The 24684-nt window shown below is 39.2% G+C and overlaps 1 protein-coding gene across 13 annotated transcripts in view; it reads left to right on the forward strand.

The window, feature by feature from the left end:
- The first annotated feature begins 7786 nt into the window (after nt 1-7786).
- DTNB (dystrobrevin beta) overlaps nt 7787-24684 on the forward strand; it is a 207661-nt gene continuing 190763 nt past the window's right edge. For all 13 annotated transcript variants that reach the window (XM_090281077.1, XM_090281081.1, XM_090281084.1 and 10 more), the window contains exon 1: nt 7787-7966. The gene's annotated coding sequence lies outside the window, so the exon portion shown is untranslated. The remainder of the gene's footprint in view (nt 7967-24684) is intronic.

Raw genomic sequence — 24684 nt, forward strand, 5'->3', positions numbered from 1 at the left:
AAATAAACTGCAAGAATTTGAATTTCTTGGTCAAAGGATATTGACATTTTTGAAGAGTTTAATATGTATTTCCAAATCACCTTCCAGAAAGTTTGCATTATTTACATTTGTTCCAAAAACTCATTAACACTTGATATTAAATTTCAAATATTTTGCTAATTAAATTTGTAAATGTTAGAAATAAAGATAATCAACATTTTAAACTATGCATATTGGCTGTTATGTTTCTTCTTTTACTGGTATTTATTCTTTTTTCCCCAGTTTATTGTTTGCATTAGACAGAAGGTGTATCTAAGTACTATATTCAAAATTACTTCGTTTATTTCTTTCTCCTTCTTCATTGTGGTTATGTCATTCATTTGACATACAATTGGGTTTATTTGTTTCTGTTTGCATTTAGTTACAGGTTTTAAATTTTTCCTATCTTCATTTATTTTATTTTTTGAATGTATATGACATTAACATGCTTCTAAAAGCCAAAACTACACCAAAAGATATGGTATATTCAGTATTGTCCTCCCTCTCATATATTTTCTACTCTGTTCCCTTACCTAATTCCTTACAGACAACCAATTTCATTGCTTTTTGGTTTATTGTTTTTGTGATTATTTGTACTAAAATAAGCAAAAGGTAACATACTGTATGTTTTCTTGTTTTTATAACTTAATACTATACCCTGGAAACTGCTACGTATCAGCTCATAAAGATATTCTTTCTTTTCAAAAATATTTTTCAGTTACAGTTTACATTTGATATTATTTTGTACTAGTTTCAGATGTACAAAACCATGGTTAGACAGTCATATATTTTACAAAGTCCCCCCTCAATATTTCCAGAACCCACCTGGCACCATACATACCTATTACAATATTATTGCTATATTTCCTAATCTGTACTTTACATCCCCATGGCTATTTTGTAATTACCAGTCTGTACATCTCAATTCATAAAGATAAGCTTCACTCCTTTTTATTGCTTCCTAGTAGTTGATTATGTGTAAGGACCATACTGAACCGTCTTCTATGTTTGGGCATTTAGGTAGTTTCCAATATTCTGCAAAAAATGGTACAAAGTGAAAGCTGACATATGTAAGAGTACATATTATTTTTGAAGGTATATTTTGGATAAACCCCTAGAAGTTGAAGTGCTAGATTGAGAGATAAATGTATAAATCATTCCATTAGATACAGCCAACTCCCCCATGGGGTTTGTACTATTTTTCATTCCTTTTAGTAATATTCGTCTCCCCATAACCTCACCAATACAATGAGGCTCTGTGTGGCTGTCCAGTTTTCCCCAACACCATTTATTAAGAAGTCCTTTGCTCTGGCTGGGTGGCTCAGTTGGTTGCAGCATCATCTCGTACACCAAAAGGTTATGGGTTCGATCCCCAGCTCAGGGCACAAAAAGTCCTCCTTTGCTTCAGCCGTTTGGCTGTTTGTCATATACTGGATTTTCATATGTAGTCGGATTGATAGCTGTACCTTCTGTTTAGTTCCATTGGTCTGCTTATTCCCATGCCAGAACCACCATGTTTTCGTTAAGGGGGTTCTGTAGTATGTTTTAGTATTTGCTAGGGCTAATCACCTCTCATACCTCTTCTTTTTCAGTGTCTTACTAGCCATTCGTGTTTATTTTTCTGTAAGAACTTTGATATCAATTTACCTAGCTACAGAAAAATACTTGTTTATAGTTTTTTGGGGAGTCATATTAAATTCAGAAATTAATATAAGGAGAACTGTCATCTTAACCATGTTGAGCTATTTTAATCAAAACCAAGAAATGTCTTAAGTATACTTTAGTGTCTTTCAGTTTTGTTTTATAGTTTTCTTCTTTCAAAGAACCAGATTTAGCTCTGGCTGGTATGGGTCAGTGGATTACATGCTGGTCTGGGAACTGAAAGGTTGCTGGTTAGATTTCTGGTCAGGGCACATGCCCGGGTTGTGGTCTAAGTTCTCAGTTGGGTGCGTGTGAGAGGCAACTGATCGATGTATCTATTGAGCATTGACATTCCTCTTCCTCCTTCTTCCTGCCTTCCCCTCTCTCTAAAAATAAATAAATACAATCTTTAAAAAATATAAAGAACCAGATTTATTGAGACACAATTCACATACCTTTTAATTAATCTATTTAAAGTGTACAATTCAGTGGTTCTTAGTGTATTCACAGAGTTGTGTAACCATGCTACAATCAACTTTAGAACAATTTCATCAGTTCAAAAAGTAACCTCATACTTATTAGCAGTCCTTTTACTTTATTTTTATTTTTTATATTTATTTATTTATTTTAACAATTTTATTTATTTATTTATTTATTTTTAGAGAGAGGGGAAAGGAGAAAGAGAGGGAGAGAAACATCTCTGTGTGGTTGCCTCTCACACAGCTCCAACTGGGCACCTGACATGTAATCTAGTTATGTGCCATGACTGGGAATCAAACCAGCGACACTTGGTTTGCAGGCTGACGCTCAATCCAAGCAGTCCTTTTCCAGTCCTTCCAACCACTCCAGCCCCTCGCAACCACTAATCTACGTTCTGTCTCTGTAGATATTTGCCTATTCTGGACAGTTCATGTACTGTATAGAGTCATGGAATATGTGGTTTTCTGTGACTGGCTTCTTTCACTTGGCATAATGTATTCAAATTTCATCCACTTTATAGCAGGTACTCCTTTTTTAAAATTGCTGAATAATATTCTATTGTATAAATGGATTTACTGCATGTTTAATCCATCCAGTTAATAGAGTTTTGGGTTGTTTTCATCTTTTGTCTATTATAAACAAGACCCTATGAACATTTGTGCATAGGTTTTTGTGTGGGCATATATTTTCAAGTCTCTTGGGTATATACTTAGAAGTATACTTCATTTTAACATTCTGAGGAACTGACAAGCTGTTTTCCAGAGCAGCTGCACCATCCACATTCTCACCAACACATTGTCTGTAATTTTAATTATAGCCACCCTAGTGGGGTGGAGGGGTATCTCATTGTATTTTGATTTACATTCCACTAATAGCTAATCACATTGAGTATCTTTACATGTGCTTACTGACCATATTCTTTGAAGAAATATCTGTTTGAATAATTTCCCCATTCTCAATTGGGCTATTTGTTTTATAACTGTAGTTTTTTAAAATATATTCTGCATTTGTTTCTTATCCTACATATATTTGTTTCTATCCTATAAATATTGAAAATATTTACTCCCATTCTGTAGGCTCTCTTTGCACTTCTTGAATGGTGTCCTTTGATGCACAACAGTTTTGCATTTTGATAAAGTAAACTGTGTCTATTTTTTCCTTTGTCACTTGTGCTTGTGGTGGTGTATCTAAGAAGGCTTTGCCAAACCCAGAGTAATGAAGATTTACGCCCCTGTTTTTGTCTAAGAGTCTTATAGTCACAGCTTTTACATTTAGGTAGTTGAAGTCCTAACCAGTGCTGTAGACTGTGACTATATTTGAAGGTAAGGTCTTTAAAGACATAATTAAGTTGAAATGAGGTCACTAGGGCAGGCCCTACCCCAGTACAACTGGTGTCCTTGTAAGAAGAGATTAGGACACAGATGCTCACAGTACAAAGGGAAGACCCTGAGAAGGCACAGGGAGAAGATGGCCATCTACAAGCCAAAGAGAGTGGCCTCAGAAGACACCAACACTGTCAACACCTTGATCTTGTACTTCTAGCCTCCAAAACTGTGAGGAAATAAATTTCTCTTCTATAGGCCAGTCTGTGGTACTTTGTTATGGCAGTTCTAGCAAACTAATACATAAACCCCACTTGGTCATAGCATGTTATTTTCTTAAATCACACGGACTTTGTAATTTTTTGCTAGAAATAATTTCCTTTTTTTCTTTTCTTCTAGTAGAGTGGCAAACTGCAATTCACAGGCCAAGTCAACCCTGCTGCCTATTTTGATTAATCCAGTTTATTTGAGGCATAGCCACACCCACTTATTTGCATATCATCTATGGCTACTTTTGTACTACCATGCAGAGTTGAATAGTTAGGCCTGAAAACCAAAATATTTACTATTTGGTGTTTTAGAAAAAATTTGCTGATCCCTGCTATAATACTTAGGATGGGCTTATGTGCATAGTTCTTTGAATTATTGCATTTTAAAATGTGTTTTCTATGGCCTTTAATGTTTGAAAAACGGCATGATGGATATAAAATCCTTAACTTGCATCTCCTTTCCTTGAGTCTTTAGAAAGTGCTGCATCATTAGTGCCTTGTTTGGCTCTTGAGAAGTCTGATGCCAAATATTTTGTTTACCACACTCTATAACAAACTATGTATTCTAAAAAGTAATGGCTTAAAATAAGGACTGTTTTTATTATAATTTCACAATCTTTGTAGTCAGGAATTTGGGTGGGGTTCAGTTGGATGATTTTCTGCTCCGCATGGCTTCAACTGGGGCCACTCAGTAGTATTCAGCTGATGGCTGGACTGATATAAGGCATTCATGATGACTTCACCCATGTTAGCTAAGATCAGCTAGGTTTCTCTTCTGCCCTGGGTAGTCTCAGAACCTCTCCACAGAGAGTTAGATATTTTACATAGTAGTACAGGGCATCAAGAGCTAGTGTTCCCAAAGACCCAGCTGGACTCTTCAAGACTTTGGTCAAGCAATTCACTCCAGCCAGCCTGGGACAAAAGAAGTGATAGGGAATTTGCAGCCATCTTTGATGTACTGCAGTCTAATTTTCTTATCCTTTTAAGCAATTTGAACTTTTTGTGTGGAGATTTTTGAAGAGTATATTATTATTATTATTTAGTCTAATAATTTTAAGATGCTAGCTCTCAGAATAGATCATACTGTGGTCATTTCCTCAAGCTCATGTGGGTACTTTCATTATGTAGATTTACATCTTCTTATTCCTAGAAAGTTTCTTGAATAACGGTTTCAATATACCAGAAACTTCAGCTACACATATTTTGGACATTCTTTGCTTGTGTTCTAATGACATTCCAAGAGAGAGAAATAAGTACAAAAGGATGGAGGAAAGAAAAAGTAGGAACACTCCAGGAGCTGGGATGAGGTGTGTGTAGGAGGTGACAAGGTAGGCAAGGATTAAATGGAAGTCTTGTGTGCCATCCTGAGCAGTGACACCATGGACAGCACATTTTTGCAAGTGTTATTTTTTCTTTCTGATATGATGTATGGAATATGAATTGGAAGGAACAAAACTACAGGAGAGACTATATAAAAGGCTATTGCATTAGTCTAGGTGAGGGGATGAGAGGAACAGATTCTAGAGTTATTTATGGGGAAAATCAACAGGATTGTTGAGTGTGGTAGGGAGAGAGAGGAATCGCAGATGATTCCCAGGTTTCTGAATAGGGCATCTGAGTGGACAGTAATGCTAACCAGTTCTGGACATGTAGAGACTGAGGGGTCTCTATGACATTCAGATAGATCAGTCTGGCAGGCTTTTGTGTATACAGAACTCCCATAAGTGGTCTGAGCTAGATAATGCATTTAGGAGTTGCTGATAAGTGTGGCAGATGAAGACAGGGAGTGAATGAAATGACTCAGGGAGGATGCATGGAGTGAGATGAAAGCTGAGGACAGAATCCTGGAGACAAGAGTGGTCAGAAGGGTGAGCAGAGGAGTCACATTGTGAAGGCAAAGTGTATTTCAAAGAGAGTGGAGTGCTCTGTGTTGTCAAATACCACGGAGAGCTCTAGTAAGAGGAGGACTCAAAATGGCCTGTGATATTTAGGATTAAACAACCATAATGACTGAGAGAAATGCCGTGATGTGATGGGGACAAAAGCTATCTAGTCATGAGGGGAGAAGTGAGAAGCTGCTTGGTTGGCTGAGATAAACTACTTTCAAGGGGTCTGTGAAAGAATTTGCAGAAAGGGAGCAATACCTACAGCACAATCTGGAATGACAGAGGGGGCTTCTTCCTTTTTCTTTTTCTAAATCCTTACCCAAGGTCATGCTTATTGATTTTGGAGAGAGGGATAGGAAGGGAGAGAGAGAGGGAGGGAAACATGGATCAGGAGGGAACCTGTAACCTAGGTATGTGCCTTGACTGGGAATTTAACCCACAGCCTTTTGGTATATGAGACGATGCTCCAGTTGACTGAGCTACATTGGCCAGCGCTCTTCCTTTTTCTTTTAGAACAGGAAAAGCTTGAACATGACTAGATGGTGAAGGAATAGAACAAGTAGGTAAGAGGAGTTGATGATTTTGGGAACGAGCCAGGGGGGAATAATTGAAATATGTTTGAAAGATGTTTTCTGAGGACATGGGAGGTGAGGAAATAACATAGTCAATTCCCTGAATGGTTTATAACAGTCTGGCCCACATGTTGAGATTACCTTGGTTTCAATCAGTAGGGCAAATATTTGAATATTTAAAGCAATATTTACATATTCATCTTACATTATTTATACATCTTTTCTTCACAGAACAGGATCAATATTTTATCCTTTCAATGCCTCCTCCACAGTTGGTGCTCAAGAGTTGTAAGTGAATAAAAAAGATGTCTCGTACCTGTATTCTTAGTATATCAACATATTCAGAACAGAGTCAAGGCCCTGCATACAAGTGATAAAGTCATCTAAACATGCAAAATTGTTGTGAAGTTCCTATGTGAGAGGTGATGCTTTTTTTTGAGGAATCTGTTTACTCCAACTTAACAAAGTCGGTTACCAGCATTTTTCCTTCACCATAGGAGTTTAAAAATAGGAAGATGAGAGGAGAAGAGGATGTTCTAAAGGCAGGCAGGCAGACGGCAGCAGGAGGTGGCTCGATCTGCCTTGTCATAAGGTGCCAAAAAGCAGTGAATAACCAGACTCAAAGAATACTGGCTTTGGGTCTCTTCATTTAGGAATTTAACACACTTCACACACATACAATAGTCCTTAACGGACACTGCTGTTTTCAGCCTTCAATAACGTTGAGGAAAATGATTCTTTGATTCATTAGAAAAGCTTAGCTGTTCCTAATTTGGAATCATCCTGTTTTCCATGGATAATATTAAAACAAAAAAGCTGCTGCTGAGATGATAAACCTTGGATACCCTCTGTTCATTTGCCAAAGTTGTTTTCCTAGCCCTTGATACCCTCCCCTTTTTCTCCTAAGCCTTTCTTTTTTTTCCTTTAAGGGTAAACACAAAAGCCCCCTCTTCTAGGAACCTGTCTCCATGGTCCAAACGGACTAATCTCTTCCTCCAAAGCCCTCCACAGCATCTCGCAATGACTGGCTTTGCACGGGTCACCAGACCCGGGTGTTTATACGGCTGCTTTTCCACTAAGTTATGCGCTCCTCGAGACCAGGGACCGTGACCGCGGTGGTGTACCCACACAGCACCTGGCACAGCGTTAGGTACCGAGTCAGTGCTCAGTAAATACTTGCTGAGTTGAATTAATTCGGGAAAAGCATTCAGGGGAGGATCTCGTGCTCGAGGCGTGGATGAATGATTCATGAAGTGTCTCTTGCATTCTTTACCTTGTAGTCACGTCGGGCGGAGCATCCAGCAGGCCTGGCAAATACCTGCGGAGTTGAAACGCACCTTAGCCGCCCGCCCGTAGCTTGCGGGAGACGTCCATAGTGGACAAGTATCGCCAGCCCTCCGTGAACCCCAAGGCTGGCTGCGGGGGCGGGGCCCGACCGGCCGCAGGGGGCGGGGCCCGACGGGAACCCAGCTGCTTGCCCGCCCCCTCCCCGGCGCGGCGGAAGCCCCGCCCCTAAGCGCGCTCACGCTGGTGGCGCGTGCTCGCCTCTTGAGTCCTCGCGCCCTCGTGCCCTCGCGCTCTCGCTCTGGGGGCGGGCTCGCTGCGCGTGCCGGGCGGGGAAGCAGCGCGAGCCGGGCGCTGAGAACGTTCGCCGCGGGGGCGGCTCCAGGGCCTGAGAGGGCGACGCTGTCGCTTCTGCAGCGAACGCCGGGCCGGAGGTGGCGGGGGAGGCTGCGAACGCGAAAGACCTTCTCGACGCCCCCTGCTCCGGCCGGGAAGTGAGTAAAGTGGGGGTCCGCGGCGGCGGCCGTCGGCTGCGTAAGAGGTGCACGGTGCTAGAGCCTCGAGCCCGCGGGGATCAGAAAGGATCCCGCGCAGCCCCCGGACCTCGGGTGCCTGCGGGGGTGCAGGGCCAGGCGCGGCGGACACGGCGCGTGGGGAGCCGGGGCCGCTGCACCGCGCGCGCTGCGAGGGGAGACGGCGCCGCGCTCACGGCCCTGGAGGGGCGAGTGGAGGGGATGGAGCGGAGCCCCGGGCCGGCGCCTCCAGGCTCTGAACTGCGGGCCGGAGAGGGGGTCACCAGGTTCCCGAGCGCACTGTGGCCGTCGGGCGCAGAGCCGGGGTGCGGGCGCTGGGCTGATGCTGCTGGAGCCCTGCTCGCTGGGAGGAGGCTTTGCCTTAGGTGCTGAAAGGGGGCAAAGGAGGCAGGTCCTGGCAGAGGGCAGGTGAGGCAGGCAGGCCCTGGCAGAGAGAAGGGAATTTATTTCAAATTTCCCCAAAACACTATTTCCTGAGGCGCCTAACAGTGAACCTGTGCACCGTATCACCCGTGGAAGGAAAGTGTGCTGGGAGGAGAGAGAATGCAGCTAACGAATGCTTGCTGTTCAGTTCCTGTGCCAGGCCTCGGGATTAGGAAGACCTTCCAGCATTCTTAGCAAACGTTCATTGATTAGGTAGCTACCGTAGGTAGAGAACCATCCATGGTCAGCACTGGGACCACAAAATAGTGTCAAACGCAACCATAATTTGCTATTGAGGTGCTAACAATTCGTTTGTGAAAGTATGCGTATAAAATACAAAGCAGCGTTGAATTTTGTCTCACACCTTACTCACTTTAGGTCTCTTTCCTTTTCCCCCCAGTATTGGAAAATTGGAGCCCTAAGTTGCTTGGTTTGGAGATAAAGCAGGAGGGTCAAGGAAGCTTGTGGGAGAAACTTTTCTTAGGAGATTTTTGAAGGCTCTTCTGTGTGACATTTAAAGGGAGAAAAGAAGAAAAAATTGGAAAAGAGACAAGAAGTTCCCTTCCTTCCCAACTATTATTAAGCTCCGTGACTGTTCACTGCGAAATCCTCAGTGACAAGAACAGTGCCTGGCCCAAGAGCGGTTTTGCAAGAAACGGGTATTGCCTGAATGAATGAACCAAGCAAGGTTTCGCTGTGTATTACACAGAGCAGTGTTAATTTGGTGTTAGGGATGGCTGATGGACTTCCCCGGTTCGTAAAAGTCCACCCCCTGCCCGCCCCCCCACCCCCCTTTTTTGCCATGTAAGGTAGCCCAGGTTCATAGGTCTGGGCATTTAGAACAATGGCTAAGGTGATGGAGTTGTGGTTTCCTGCGGCCATGCTGCCGCGTTCACATCTTTATTGCAAGCTGGCCGTCAGTAACTTATTCCTTGGACCATTGCTTCACATCATCCCTTTCTGGCTCTTTTCTGTCACTTGAAGAATATTAATTTAGTCTAAGGAACACTTTTTTATTTTTTTAAAACTTTTATCCTGCCTCTTAGATTGTAGGTCTGTAGTAAGAGAATGAATGTATTTCTGCTTCTCTGTATGGGCTGGAAGTCTGCCTGTTCTCTGCCTTGGTTGGATTTCTGGACTCTCCAGCTCCGGTCTGCTGTTTCAGTTCCCCGGGTTGCAGTGCCTGTTAGGTTACTTTGTCTGCCAAATTAAAACTTGACCTTTTATGAGTTCTGTGAGTATTTTTATCATACATAAGTGGAAGTTACCTTTGAAGGGAGTTATGTAGTCAAAGCAACGCTGAGGAGGATTTTGAATGTCCACTGTGTGAGAGACTAAATTTGTACTTAGAAAATTAGACTTAGAACCAGTAAAATGCTAAATTACCTCTTATTTATTATATCCTTACTAGAACTCTTTAATGACCTTTGTTTCCTCATATAAAAAGTAAGGTCACATTAATCCAAATTTTGCATTGTGTGGTCAGTCCTGAAGAATGGATTTGATTTCTGTTTAGTTTTACTACTGTTTAGTGTAGTTCAGAGTGCATCCAGCAGGTCTACCAGTTCTTGTTTTGGGTCTTGTAATTTGGGTACCTTGTTCCAGGTTCTCCCAGTGATAGTGTATTTTATTTATGTATTTAATTTATATTTATTTTAAAATTAACTTTATTGATACATAGTTTACATATAAAGTGCATAGATGTCTATGTAGAATGAGTTTTGAAAATGTATATAGTTTGTAACCAGTATCCCAATCAGGATATGGAAACTTACATCATCCCAGAAAGTTTCCTCATTCTGGTTGGCAGACCCCCCCCTCCCGCCCCTTATTTAATTCATTTCTAATTACACAAGCATCAGGGATGTGGTATCTAGTTGTGCAGAATGTATACTGCCCAGCTTTTGGGGGTGCCATTCACAGCAGAGTCCTTGTGAGTGGCAGCTCCTGGTGTTGTATGGGACACAGTCTGTGTGGCTGGGTGCTCATGAATGCACACTTAAAAAATACTCAAACAGTGCAGACAGAATAAAACCCTCCTGGTGCACTCCCTTCTCCACTGAAACTGTAGTTAACAGTTTGTTGTGATCCTTCCCAGCCTTTCTCTGTGCATTTTCATCTATATATACGTAATACAGACAAAAGCTGGCTTTCCCCATAGTCCCCATGTTCAGGACATGATACTGTACACTTGCTCTGCAGCTTGTTTTCTAACAGAATATTTGAGATCTTTCCATGTTGAAACAGGGATCTCCCTGATCCTTCTTGACTACTACACACTCTTATGAAGTGTGTATTGTAGTGTAGTTTCAGACATTGCTGCAGTGAATGAAAAGCTGACTTGCTGGGTCAAAGGGGTGCACATTTAAAATTTTAATTGCTGGAGATTTAACCATGTTGCTGCTTGTGGATCTGGTTCAGTTATTTTTAATTGCTGAGTAGTGTTCAATTGTAGACTGAAATGATGGTTTATCCTTCATTCAGTGAGGGACAGTTAGATTATTTTGGATACTAATTGTTTTGATGGATTTACAAGTATCCCCCGTATAACACAGTACTCTTATAACACGGTTTTGCTATAACACAGAGAATTAGCGGAAAACTCCCGTGTAACACGAAATTAGGGATATCACTGTACAATACTGAACGTGATAAAAACTTTTAAGAGCAAAAGATAACTCATTTAAAAATTTTCATTTGAGCACGTATGTCATATCAGTTTACTCTAAAAAGCATAAGGAAAGGCCTAGACTTAGCCAAACAGTTAAGAGGCATATTTCTTAAATGAAGATCCTTGCACTGAAAGGAGCACAATGTTTAAGAGAGAACTTTAAAAGTGCTTAGCACCATATAATGAAGTTTACAAAGATCTCAGCTAAAAGCAAGTAATCTAAAATAACAGATTTTTTGCAAAAAGAGCATAGAAATCAAGATAATGCTGAAAAAATTTCACAGGATGAGGATATCTTGTCAAAAAGAAAACGAATTTGGTTAATGGAGCTTAGTAGCTATGACGAAGACATTACTTAATTCATATTAATATGTAATACTTTTGATGAAAATTGCTTTAATAAAGATATTTCTCTTAACTATAAAAATATAATAGTATGTTTTTTTTTAATTTTTGGAACCTAACCCCCCTTTTTGTACTAGTTCTTTGTTTCGTATAACACGGATTCGTATAACACGACGTTTGTTAGGAACCTAACAACCGTGTTATACAGGGGTTACCTGTAGGTGTTGTGAAGGCACCCTGCCAGTCTGTGTCTTGCCTTTTCCCTTTGTTCACAGTGTCTTTGGATGTGTACGAGTTTCAAATTTTCATGTTATGTTTATGAAAAAATTCCCTTAAATTAAAAAAATAATTTTTTTGTGTGTGTGTCTGGTTAAGTAAATTTTCTCTACCTCAGGGTATGAATGATATATTTCTGTATTTCCTTCTAAAATTAAACAGTACAATTTGCTTTCAGTGTGAAATTTCTATATGGTATAATGAAGAGAGATAATTTGTTTTTTAATTGAGATAATCAATTTTTTAGCACTTTCTCTCATAATTTTAAAAAAGATCCTATTTATTTATTTTTAGAGAGAGGGGAAGGAAGGGAGAAAGAGAGGGAGAGAAACATCAACGTGAGAGAAAAATATTAATCCATTGCTTCTTGTATGTACCCCAACTGGGGACCAAACCCGCGACCCAAGCATGTGCTCCGACTGGGAATCAAACCAGTGACCTTTTGCTTTGCTGAATGATGCCAAACCAACTGAGCTACACTGGTCAGGGCTTTTCTAATCTTTTTATTGTGGCAAAATATACATGACATAAAATTTACCATTTTAACCATTTTTAAGTGTACAGTTCTGTGTCATTAAATACGTTGACAGTGTGTGCAACCATCACCACCATCCATCTCCAGAACTTTTTTTTTCCATTTCTTACTCAAGGACATATTTAATTGATTTCAGAGAGAGAGGAAAAGAGAGTGTGCTTGCCATCAGTGTGAGAGAGAAACATCGATCTGTTGCTTCCTGCACACACCCCAGCTGGGGACTGAACCTGCAACCCAGGCATATTCCCAGACTGGGGGTTGAACTCACAACCTGTTGGTGTGCGGGATGACACTAACCGACTGAGTCACCAGGCCAGGGCGAGAACTGTTTCATCTTTCCATCTGAAACTCTGTACCCGTTAAACACTACCTCCCGGTTCTCTCCTCCCCTCAGCATGAGCAACTACTGTTCTCCTTTTGTCTCTGTGAATTTGACGACCCTGGTACCTCATATAAGTGGAATCATGCAATATTTGTCCTTTCGTGTTTGTTGTATTTAACTTAGCATAATGTTTCCAGTGTTTATATTGTTGCATGTGTCAGGATTTTTTTCCCTTTTTCAGGCTGAATATTATTTCATTGTGTGTATATATCACATTTGTTTATTCATTTATCCGTCACTGGACATTTTAGTTGTTTCCAGCTTTTGGCTATTGTGAATAAATAATGCTGTTGTGAACATGAGTGTGCAAATACACTTTCAAGTCCCTGCTTTCAATTCTCTTGTGTATATATCCAGAAGTGGACCTGTCCATGATAATTTAAAAAGTTATATACATAACTGAATATGACCAAAATGGGTGGGTAGTACAAGGACTTCCTATATACCCGTTCTTCCCCAGGTGCAATTTCTCCTGTTACTAATATCTTGCGTTAGTGTGGTACATTTGTTACAACTGATGATACATTATTATTAACTTAAGTTCATAGTATATATTAGGCTTTACTTTTTTTTACGTAGTTCTATGGGGTTTCACAAATGTATGTCATGAAACATGACATTTTATGTAATGTCATTGCAGTATTATACAGAATAATTTCATGGCCCTAAAAATCCTCTATGTTCCACCTATTCAATTTTTCCCTCCCTCCTCCTGAGCTCCTGACAACCACTGATCATTTTACTGTATCTATAGCTTTGCCTTTTCCAGAATTTCAGAGAGTTGGGATCATACAGTATTGTAACCTTTCAGACTGGTCTCTTTTACTTACTAGCATTATGCATTTAAGTTCCTCAAAGTCTTTTCCTGACTCATTTATTTTCATTGCTCAATAATATTCCCTTATATGAAAGTACCACAGTTTGTTTATCCATACTCCTATTGTAGGACATTTTGGTTACTTCCAGCTTTAGATAACTTTTTAAAAAGATTTTATTTATTTATTTTCAGAGAGGGAGGAAGGGAGGGAGAAAGAGAGGGAGAGAAACATCAATGTGCAAGAGAAACATCAGTTGGTTGCCCCTTGCACAGCCCAAACCAGGGAACTGGCTTGCAATCCAGACATGTGCCCTGACTGGGAATTGAACTGGTGACCTCTCAGTTCACAGGTCTGCAATCAATCCACTGAGCCACACCAGCTAGGGCAGTTTTTGATAATTTTGAATAAAGGTTCTATTAATATTCATGTGCAGGTTTTTGTGTGGGTATAAGTTTTCAGCTGTTTTGAATACATTCTTAGGAGCATGATTGCTGGATCATATGGTTAAGAGTAAATTTAGTTTTGTAAGAAACTGCATGTCTTCCAAAGTGGCTGTACAATTTTGCAATTCTAATAATTTAAAAAGTTTATATTCTAAACACTCTAAATATACTTAAAAATAAGTGTTTGTCAAACTTTTCGGTAAAATTAAACTTCATCTGGAATTCATATTCCAGTTGTTGCTTTTGTTGGCTCTCTTTCTTTGCATTACATTTCTTTGTGTGTTTTGAAGTGTTGATTTCCAGCCTTGAGTGTTAGTGCTTTTGATTTTGTTTTTCTTATCTCTGTGCTCACCCTCCTCTGTGTGGTGCTTTCATTGACCTGGTAAAAAGTCAGATGTGATCATGGTGGGTCAGGGGTCCTGCTCTTTGAGGTAATTGGGGCTATTTTACATCCGCTCACAGCGTATTGTGAGTGTCTTGGTGCAGTCCTGGTCACGAGCCTGTGTTTTATCTTCCTACTTCGTAAGCATTGCGTAAACTAGTTCTCGGCAAAGACTGGCAGCAGCATTTTGTAGCTTCCTTTTAACTCCAGCCTCATCCTTGGCTTTCAGCTGTGAGTGTGGCTCAGGTGTCTCCTGTTTCTCCAGGTCCTTTGCTTTGTGTGTCACTACTGCTCTGCAGAAAGTACACACCTGCTTCTGGACTCAGTGTCCAGCAAGCCTGTAACTTCAGTCCTGCTCACAGTTTTGTGTGTCTGTTCTGTTTCTGATCCAAATGGAGGTTTTTCTCGTTGAACCTTTCTAAGTCATTTAAAATATATTCTAAAAATATTTTATTTATTACTGTGTATTTGAAGCAGAAGGGATGCATCCAAGTGTCTACTTACTGAACTGCTTTGACTAGGGGACTTAACTGGCCCGGCTTCTTTCTAAACTTTATATGCTTATTTTGTTTTCTGTGTTATTACAATACCTAGGCCCTTTAGTACAAGAGTTGAATAGCAGTGATAAAGGGCATTTTTATCTTTTTCCTGAATGGGAATGCTTCCAGTGTTTCACTGTTAGGTATCATTCTTACTGAAGGTTTCTGGTAGATGTCTTTGTCACCTTAAGGAAGTTTTCTTCTGTTCATGGCTTGTATTTTTATTGTGTATTGAATTTTATCAAGGGCTTCTGGGGGGCATTTGTTGAAATTATCATTGTTTTTTTTCAATATATTAAGAGTAGGAGAGACTTTTCTGAGTTACAGATAACCAAGAGAAGCATATATTTATATGATTTACTTAGTAATGCATTTTTAACAAAAAAAATGAACCTTTAAAGATAACACATTTTTATTTTGAATATTTGCATATTAACAACATTATGTATAAACTAAAACAGGAGTGAAATATAGAAATAGTCAGGTTTGGACTACATATTCTTGTAACTAAGCCTCACTATAATGAAATAGTACTCATTTAAAATATATGCATTTTTTAATTTGGTAACTTCTGGGACTCTACAAGGACTTTTTCAACCCCTAACCATTTTAGCTTTTTCCTGGTTTGTTTTTCTAGACTATTGACTTCCCCCTTTTAACTTCGGTCTTTCCCTGCTCTGTCTTCTCTTGCAAGAGAGACTTTCTTCTGTAAGTAATAACTATTACCTATTATGAGGCTACTGTGTGTCAAGGAATGTTCATGGATAATGGCTACTCTTGAATCTTTACATCTTTGGCAGCTAGGTATGGCATTTCCAGTGTATGGGTGAGGAAATTGAGCTCCGAGAAGTTAGAACTTGTTTGGGGCCACACAACTAATCAGTGACTGGGGTAGTATTTGAACCCAGCTTGGATTTCAAAGCTCATGTTCTTTCTACATGCTATCTCTCAGCCAGACTTTCATATTCTGATTTCAACTTCGGCTTTGTCTCGTGGCTTACTCACATGATTCCTGAGCATGGTGGTGTGGCCATTTTGTGTCTCCAATATTATTTCCTTTAGGGACTTGCTCTTTAGTCAGGTACTTCATTTCTTTTAACCAGTCTGAATGACTAAACCTTTCTTCATTGCACAAACGAAAATAGAATAGTGTCATGGTGAAGCATGTGGGCTCTGGTGTAAAACTATTTTGGTTGGATCTTGGGTTTATTTTTTTTTAACTCTTTAAATATTATGCAATATTAGTCCTGAAAGAGGTATAGAAAATATAAATAGTGAATAGCTAAGTACACACAACTTAAGAAACTAGGCTCCTTTTAAACATGAACTCCCATGCACCCCTTTCCCAATTGCATTTTCTTCTTCCGAGGGAGCCACTGTTCTAAATTTGATGCTTTTCATTCCTGTACAGATTTTCATATTTCTGTTATTTCAATAACCCTAAGATATAAAAGTTTTATATTTTAAAAACCTTTATATTAGCTGTGTTAATTATATATTTTTGTAATTTTTTTACCTCAATATCGTGATACTCATTTGTTTGGGTAGATGTAGCTCTAGCATGTATATTTTCTTGGCTGAATAGGGTTCTGTTGTTTGACTGCATCACAATTTACCTTTATATTTTCCTGAGGATTAGCAATTAGTTTGTTCTGATTTTTTTTTTTTTTTTGCTATTACAGATTATGCTGCTATGAATATTCTTGTCACATCTCCTCGTGCACTCATGCATGTCTTTCAGAGTGTGTACCTGGGAGAAGCCACCGGCTTGTGTGCCATGCACATCTTCTTTTGTGGATATTGCCACATTTCTCCCTGAAGTGCTTTTACCAGTTAACATTCACACCAGCTGTGGGCGGCTTCTGTTGCTTGCCTGCCCCGTCAACCTTTGGTGTTGTTAGGCTTTATCATTTTTGTAAATCTTCTTGATGTACAATGTAATCTTATTATTATTTCTTTAAATCCTCACCTGAGGACATTTTCTCATTGCTTGTAGAGAGAGAGGAAGGGAGGGAGAAACATTGATGAGAGAGAGAAACACTGATTGGTTGCCTCAAAGACACGCCCCGACGGGGGATTTAACCCACAACCTAGGTATGTGCCCTGCCTGAGGATCAAGTCGACAACCTTTAGGTTTACGGATGCCACTCCAGCCAACTGAGCCATACTGACCATGGCTTATTTTGTGTTTTAATATATGTTTTTCTGATTACTGGTGAGTTTGGATATTGCTCCACGTTTTCATTTGTTCTTTAGGTTTCCTCTCTGTGATTTGCTTGTTTTCATCATTTACCTGTTTTTCTGTTGTGTTGTTTTCTCATATTGATTTATAATTTTCATTACATTTTGGATGCTAATATTTCATTTATATGTGTTCAAATATCTTCTTCAAGTTTGTGGCTTGTCTTTTAAAAAATTTTAAAAATTGGTCTTTTGATACACTAAAGTTTTAAATTTGTGGCTTTAATTTAGTGCTTATGAAATCTTCCCTACAGACCGTACACAGAAAAATTATCCTAGTCACATGTAGAAAGGTCGTATAATGGACTGGGCATTAGGGGTTCTGGGTTTCTGTTTCCATTTCCTTATTGTGAAGTATGGTTATATGCTGGGATGACACATTCATTTATTTGAATGTGCAAAATATGGGGTCTGGGGTAGGTTATTTCCAAGACCTCACATTCTAATTCTTTATTGCTTTGCTTGTGGTCTTTGTAGCTCATAATCATTACTACCAATGCGTTAACTGAAATTAACGTTATGAGACTCAGAAAAGAAATTGTTAACATCCAGGATTTAGATGTGAAGCCTACACATTGCTATTATGGTAAAAAAGAAATACAAATAATTTGGTTTAGGTTGGAACACATTTAATGTGTCTTATTTTTTTTCATGAATTCCAAAATCATTTGAGGAAGTAATTCTTATATATATTTCTAAAAAATTCTCTACAGGGACAGGCTTAAATATAGAAATAACTAACCCTGGCTGCTGTGGTTCAGTGGATTGAGTGTCGGACTGCGAGCTAAGTGTCGCTGGTTCGATTCTCAGTCAGGGCACATGACTAGGTTGCACTTCAGGTCCCCTGTTGGGGCGCAAGTGAGAGGCAACCACACAGTGATGTTTCCCTCCCTCTCTTTCTCCTTTCCCCTCTCTCTAAAAATAAAATAAACAAACAAACAAATAAATAATTAAAAAAAAAGAAATAACTAACAAGGATACTTTTTATGAAATATGACTATGAAAATTAGAATTTCACATGTCATTTCAAGTACACCTTTTTCTTTATTGTTTATATGCTTTTACTATTTCCTTATTAGATAACTAGTTTAGTATCTTTGCTTAGAACTAAAATGTTCTCTTATGAACTGGGCAGTCCATGGTAGGTTTTTTCTTTAAAGATTTTATTTATTTTATTTATTTATTTATTTTAGAGAGAAGGGAAGGGAGGGAGAAAGAGAGGGAGAAAGAGAGGGAAGGGAGAGAAACATTGATCTGAATCCTGACTGGGGACCAAACCTGCAACCCCGGGCATGTGCCCTGATTGAGAATCGAACCGGTGGCCTTTTGTTTGCAGGATTACACCCAACCAACTGTGCCACATGAGTCAGGGCTAACCATGGTAGGTTTTAGGATAAATGGCGAGGTTTGTCTTTAGTGGGCTAGAGGCACCTGTTTCTCCTTTTGTGACTTAACTGTCTCCTTATTTTCTTATGTTCTAAAGATGATTCCTTGGCCATGTTACACTTCTATCACTTTGCTTCCTTTCAGTTTTGTTAAAAACCTTTTCTTTATTCTAGATTTCAAATGTTGCAAATGATTAATAATAGAGTATTTATTCTTCCAAGTCTATATGTTTACAATTTTAAGTGAGTCCGAGGAACTGTAAATTAAGAAAAAGGAGCCTTGATTATAGAATTCTAGGCTAGGCATCATCCAAGAAGGAAGTTACATAGTAACACCAACAATAATAGTAGTAGCTAACTTTTATTAGGCCCTTAATGTGCCAGGCATTGTGCTAAATGCTTTATATACTTTAATTAATAATGTTCCCATATCCCAGTGAGGTTCTTCTTGCTGTTTAGAGCTCTGTGTAGTAGAGTGTAGTATTTGCAAGTTTTTTTTATTGGAACCTAGAAAACTTTTTCAGATTTGTAAAATAGAAAATCTCCAGGGTTTTACAAGCATGTACTTTCCCTGGCATTTTTTTTTTTTTAATCTAAAAGAGAAGAAAAAAGAAGAAGTACTGGAGGAAGGACAGTAGAGAATTTTCCTGAAATAAGCAAGGAAGTTCTCTTTCAGGGAAGTTGGACTAGTTACAGCTAAGTACTAAGTTGGACTAGTTACACATAATTACTCAGTAATGAAAATCTCAGTCATCTCTGACTTTTTAATTACATAGCTATCCAGAGAAAAACCCACAGGGGTTTTATTGGGGGACAGTGAACTTGCATAAGAAATTTTGATACCTGGCTTCTTTTAGTAACTGAGAACTGGAAGGGTTAAGACATTAAGAAAAAGATTCAAAGGGAAATGAAGGATATTTATCACTTAGGTACAGTGTAGAGACATTCCGGAAACATTTCTAGAGCCTTCTCTCTCTCTCTTTTATTTTAAATTTTAAAGAAATTTATTGATTTTGGAGAGAGAGAAACATTAATTTGTTGTTCCACTTATTTATGTGTTCATTGGTTGATTCTTATATTTCCCCTGACCAGGGATCAAACCAGCAACCTTGGTGTATTGGGGTGATGCTCTAACCAACTGAGCTACCTGGCCAGGGCTAGAGCCTGCTGCCTTTGGTTTAGTTTTTTTCTTTTTTTAAATTCATTTTATTTATTTACTTTCAATAAGTTTACATCCTTGAGGGGTACAGCATTGCACAGATTCTGTATCCAATGGCCTTAACGAGAAGTTGCTTCGGAATTTGGCATGAGCCATCTGCTGCTCCCATGAGCACAAGTTACCTTTCTCTAGTGACCTGGGTTTTGTTCCATTTGCCACCAGGAGTCACTGTGTTGCTCTTTGCTTTGTGCACAGAAGCACATCTCTTTTAGTTTAATCTCAAGCATAAACGCCTTCAATTTTAAGAAGAACTGTGTGCTCCCTCTGGTTCCAGAGATCCTGCTTAAATTTTAAGAAGAGCTGTGTGCTCCCTCTGGTTCCAGAGACCCTGCTTAAATAGCCGGCAAAAATGGCCATGGACCACAGCTTTCCAGATGTACTTGTTCATTATAGAAATCTGGTTCCCAGCAGGCCCCCAAAGTTCAGCAGCAGGAAAGCCACTCCTCTTTTTCTTTAGTTTTACTGTGGGGGTTACTCACCTCCTGCCCGCAGACCTAGTCTAACTCTGAAACACATTACTTCCTAGACAGGACTAACCAGGGTCCAGGTGTTTTGTAGTTCCATCCTCCAGACCCTGTTTAACTATGAGTTAAGTTCTGATCCAACACCACTGTTTGGGGACCTGTGTTTCCTCTCTCCTGGGATCCTATGTTCTGATGGAGGCGATGTGACACAGCGGAGAAAGAATGGACTTTTGAGTCAAATCTGTTGCCTAAATCCACAAATTACTAGCTTTGTAACCTTAGGCCAAGTTAAGTAACCACTTAGGTGCTAAATTTACTCGTCTGATTTTACCATCCGTAGTCTTCATTTGCTCCTCTGGCTAGGCACAGTCATTCCTGTCTTCTCAATCTTGTTTTTTTTTTAAATTAAAAAATAATTTTTTTAAAGATCAATGGTTTCAAAAGTGGGAGACATGCGCAAGTGATCCTCTAGGTAGGGTATAACAAGAAAATATGGGCAGTTAATTTTTACTAATATTTAATCCATAGGTTGACACTTTACATCCATCTGTATGTCTAATGATACACACCAGGTCTGGTAAGTGCGGTGACCTGAGGGGAGGGGAGGGGGGACACATCAGCCTGGAGGGGCTGGTATGTGAGCCGCCTTATTTACTTGCTTACTTTCTGCTCAGATGAATTGCAGTTCTCCTCTGCTTGGTTTAGTGGTCTTTCAGATTCTATTATCTGATTGGAATGAAATGAATCTTGCTCAATAGACAAAGGGCTTAAAAAGATTCCTACAAAGAAACTGCAGATTGAAGTTTCAGATTCAACTCAAGATTGAAGTAATAATGCCAGGGCACATGACCTGCAAGAAAAAAGCAGAGCTGACACTTTTGTTTATTTTATGGGCTTGTTGTCAGTCAGTTGCAAAGTACAAAAACAATAGTCTAAGCAGATTGAAGGGGAATCAGTAAAAAAACAGCCTTTAAATGGTTTAAAATGCTCTTTGGTATATGGATTTATTTATATATACCATTGAGTATATTGTGCCTCAGACAGCTACTGATGATAGTATGAGGCCAGTGTTATCAGTTGAGATATTTTAAAACTAAGCATTCAGAATTCGAAGGCAAAGTTACTGAGCTTTTTCAGTGATGATTATAGTCATGTGCTAATTAATCTAATACTTTAAAATTTTAGCTTTTTACTTTTTTAGAGGTTTCGTGGAGATTTCTTACTTCAGGAGTAAGAAACAAAAAGCCACAAACCTTTGTTCTTCCTATTTTTGTAGTAATGGCTGAAATAATATATAGACAAATTAATAATTTTAGTTTGGTGAAATGCGTCCTTTGTCAGCAAATATTGTTGGGGTGCTTATAGAAGACATTGCTGAAGATTTGAAGTAATAAATATTGTACCAAATTATGGAGTTTGTGAGAGTTTCTGTTCATTTGGGTAAAAGCACAGAGCTTATGGTTTTTGGTATACTCCCATTTTGTTAATAAAATATATGGAGACCTGCCTTCCCCCTCTCCAAACCACTAAATAAAAGGTTTACCAGAGAATATATTCAAAGTAAAGAGCTTACACTTTTACAATTAAATAGGACGTATAATAGCATAAAGAATAATACAGTGTACCCAGACCAGCCTAATAAAACATAGCTGATAGAGTTGGTATCCCTCTGCCATCACTTTTCTGAATTTGCTGATGGCGTGTTTTATGTGCACTTGTAAAGAATTTGTACTATGCCATTATTGGGTGACATAGATATCAATCGGATCTAGTTGGCTGATGGTGTTGTTCAGTTCTTTCTTGTATTTCTTGACTTTCTATTTGTGTTGATCATGGAGGAATGTTGAAGTCTCCACATATAAGTGTGGATTTGTCTAATTCTCCTTTCAGTTCTATCAGTTTTTTGCTGAGTGTATTTTGAAGCACTATGGTTAGGTATGTAGACATTTAGGATTGTTATGTCTTCTTAGGAAATTCTGTGTGATACAAGCCCGACAGTATAATTTTATAGTTACAATTTTATGCAGTTGCTTTTTAAATAAGTTAAGAGGATAAAGAGAAATGAATGTGTTTGTACTGTCTTTTAAAGAGAACCTTAATATTTAGAACAGTTTTAGCTTTACAAAAAAAAAAAAAGTAAAAGGAAATAATTGCATCCAGTACTCTATTCTGTTACTAACCTCTTACATTAGTGCATTTGTTACAGTTAAAGAACCAATGATGATACATCATTACTAACTGAAATCCATACTTTATTGAGGTTTCCTTGGTGTTTATGCGCTGGCCTTTTTCTGTTCCACAGTCCCATCCAGGACACCACATTGCATGTAATCGTCATGTCTCCTTAGGTGTCTCTTGGCTTTGTCAGTTTCTCAGGCTTTTCTGATTAAGTTTTTGATGAACTTGATGAGTATTGGTAAGGTCTTTGTAGATCATCCCTCAAGTGAGATTTGCCTGATGTTTTTCTCATGATTAAACTGGGTGTATGGGTTTTGGGGAGGAAGATCACAGAGGTAAAATGCCATTTGCATCACATCGTGTCAAGGATATACTCGTGTACTGTCAACATGATTTATCACTGCTGATGTGGAGCTGGCGCTGGCTGAGGTAGTGCTTATCAGGTTTCTCCAGTGCCAAGTTACTTCCCGCTCCCCGCCGTGCGTGCTGTTGTCTTTGTAAGAAGGTCACTGTGTGCAGCCCACGCTTCAGGAGCGGGAGTTATGCTTTACTTTCTTCAGGGCTGAGTATTGACATACATTATTTGCATTTTTTCACAGGATATTTGTCTATTCTCCTTCGTTTATTAATTTATACACTCATTTATATCAGCTGATGGTGATTGGGAATATTATGTATTTATACGTAATACTGCTTTATTTATTTGTTGCCGAAATTGTTCCGACTTTGGCCATTGGGAGCTCTTTCAGTTGGCTTCTGTGTCCCTTTGATACACCTCTATCGTAAGGTATTTTTCTCCCAGAACTTCTTTACTTTCTGGACTACAGGCTGCTCCAGGCTCACCTTGTATATTTCCTGCCTCAATCATTTCTTCTGGTTCCTTTTATTGGAGGATAGTATTATAAACCAAAATTTGGGCACTAGGTGTGCTCACTGCTATTGCGATATTGTTGTTTCTACACCCTCTCAGTTGACAGAGCAGAGACATATGTGTATACTGACCCATGTATACACACATATATAATTACTTCTGTATATAACTATCTGTATTAAGTGAAACATGATCTTATACTGATGTCTGCAGTGGTAATCCAGGTGGATCATTCTAGCTGCTCACCTTCCTTATCTGTAACCTTACACTCCACTAAATGCCACCCTTTACATAATTGTTCAATTCCAGTATGCATGCATAGCAGTATTAGAGTTGGTAACATAACCAGTGGGAAACTAGAGCACAGTACTGAGGTATATTGTGTTTTGCTTTTAGTCTTACAAATGTCACTCATTTCCAGACAGACTCAAACCACTTCCTTTACACCCACTCTCTGCAGTGAGATTGTTTCATACATTTGTAATAGTTACATTGTTTTGTCACAGTCTGCATTTCATCCTTGACCTCTGATGTCCTAAAGGATCTAATAAAAATTTACATACATTAAGGTTCACTCGGTGTTGTAAATTTCTGTGGGTTTTAAGCGTCATGTCTGATGTACAGTGTCATACGGAAGTCTCACCACCCTAAAAGTCTGTGCTTCACCTACTCATCTCTCATCCCTTCCCCCCAAATCTCTCTCAACCACAGGTCATTTTACTATTGCTGTAGTTCTGTTTTTTCCACACATTCATCACCTCGCCTAGTTACCTTTTTGTGTGTGTGGTGGGAATGTTTAAGATCTTAGCAAATTTAGTTACACAGTGTGGTATTATCAACTCTAGTCACTATGCTGGCATTCAGTTCCCATCTTATAACTAAAAGTTTGTATCCTCTGCCCTGGCTGCTGTGGCTCAGTGGATTGAGCCTCGGCCTGCGAGCCAAGTGTCGCTGGTTCGATTCCCAGTCAGTGCACATGACTAGGTTGTATGTCAGGTCCTCAGTTGGGGGCGTGAGTGAGAGGCAACCATACAGTGATGTTTCTCTCCCTCTCTTTCTCCTTTCCCCTCTCTCTAAAAATAAATAAACAAATTATTTAAAAAAAAAAAAGTTTGTATCCTCTGATCAACATCTCCCAGTTTCTCCCACCCCTTAGCTCCTGGCAATCACCATTCTATACTGCTTCTGTACTGAATTTGACTTAAAAAAAAAATTTATTTCTTTTTAGAGCGAGAGGAAGGGAGGGAGAAAGTGGGAGAGAAACATCCATGTGGGAGGGAAACATCAGCTGGTTGCCTCTTGCATGACCCAACCAGGGACGTGGTCTGCAACCCAGGCATGTGCCCTGACTGGGAATTGAACTGGTGACCTTTTGGTTCATGGGATGATGCCCAACCCACTGAGCCATATCAGTCAGGGCTTGACTTTTTTTTTTTTTAATTAGATTCCACATATGAGTGGGTTTACTCATAGGTGTCTTTCTCTGGAATATTTCACTTTGTGCTCT

The sequence above is a fragment of the Furipterus horrens genome, unplaced genomic scaffold (genome assembly GCF_987537825.1).
Source record: "Furipterus horrens unplaced genomic scaffold, mFurHor1.1.pri manual_scaffold_6, whole genome shotgun sequence".
Taxonomy (NCBI): domain Eukaryota; kingdom Metazoa; phylum Chordata; class Mammalia; order Chiroptera; family Furipteridae; genus Furipterus; species Furipterus horrens.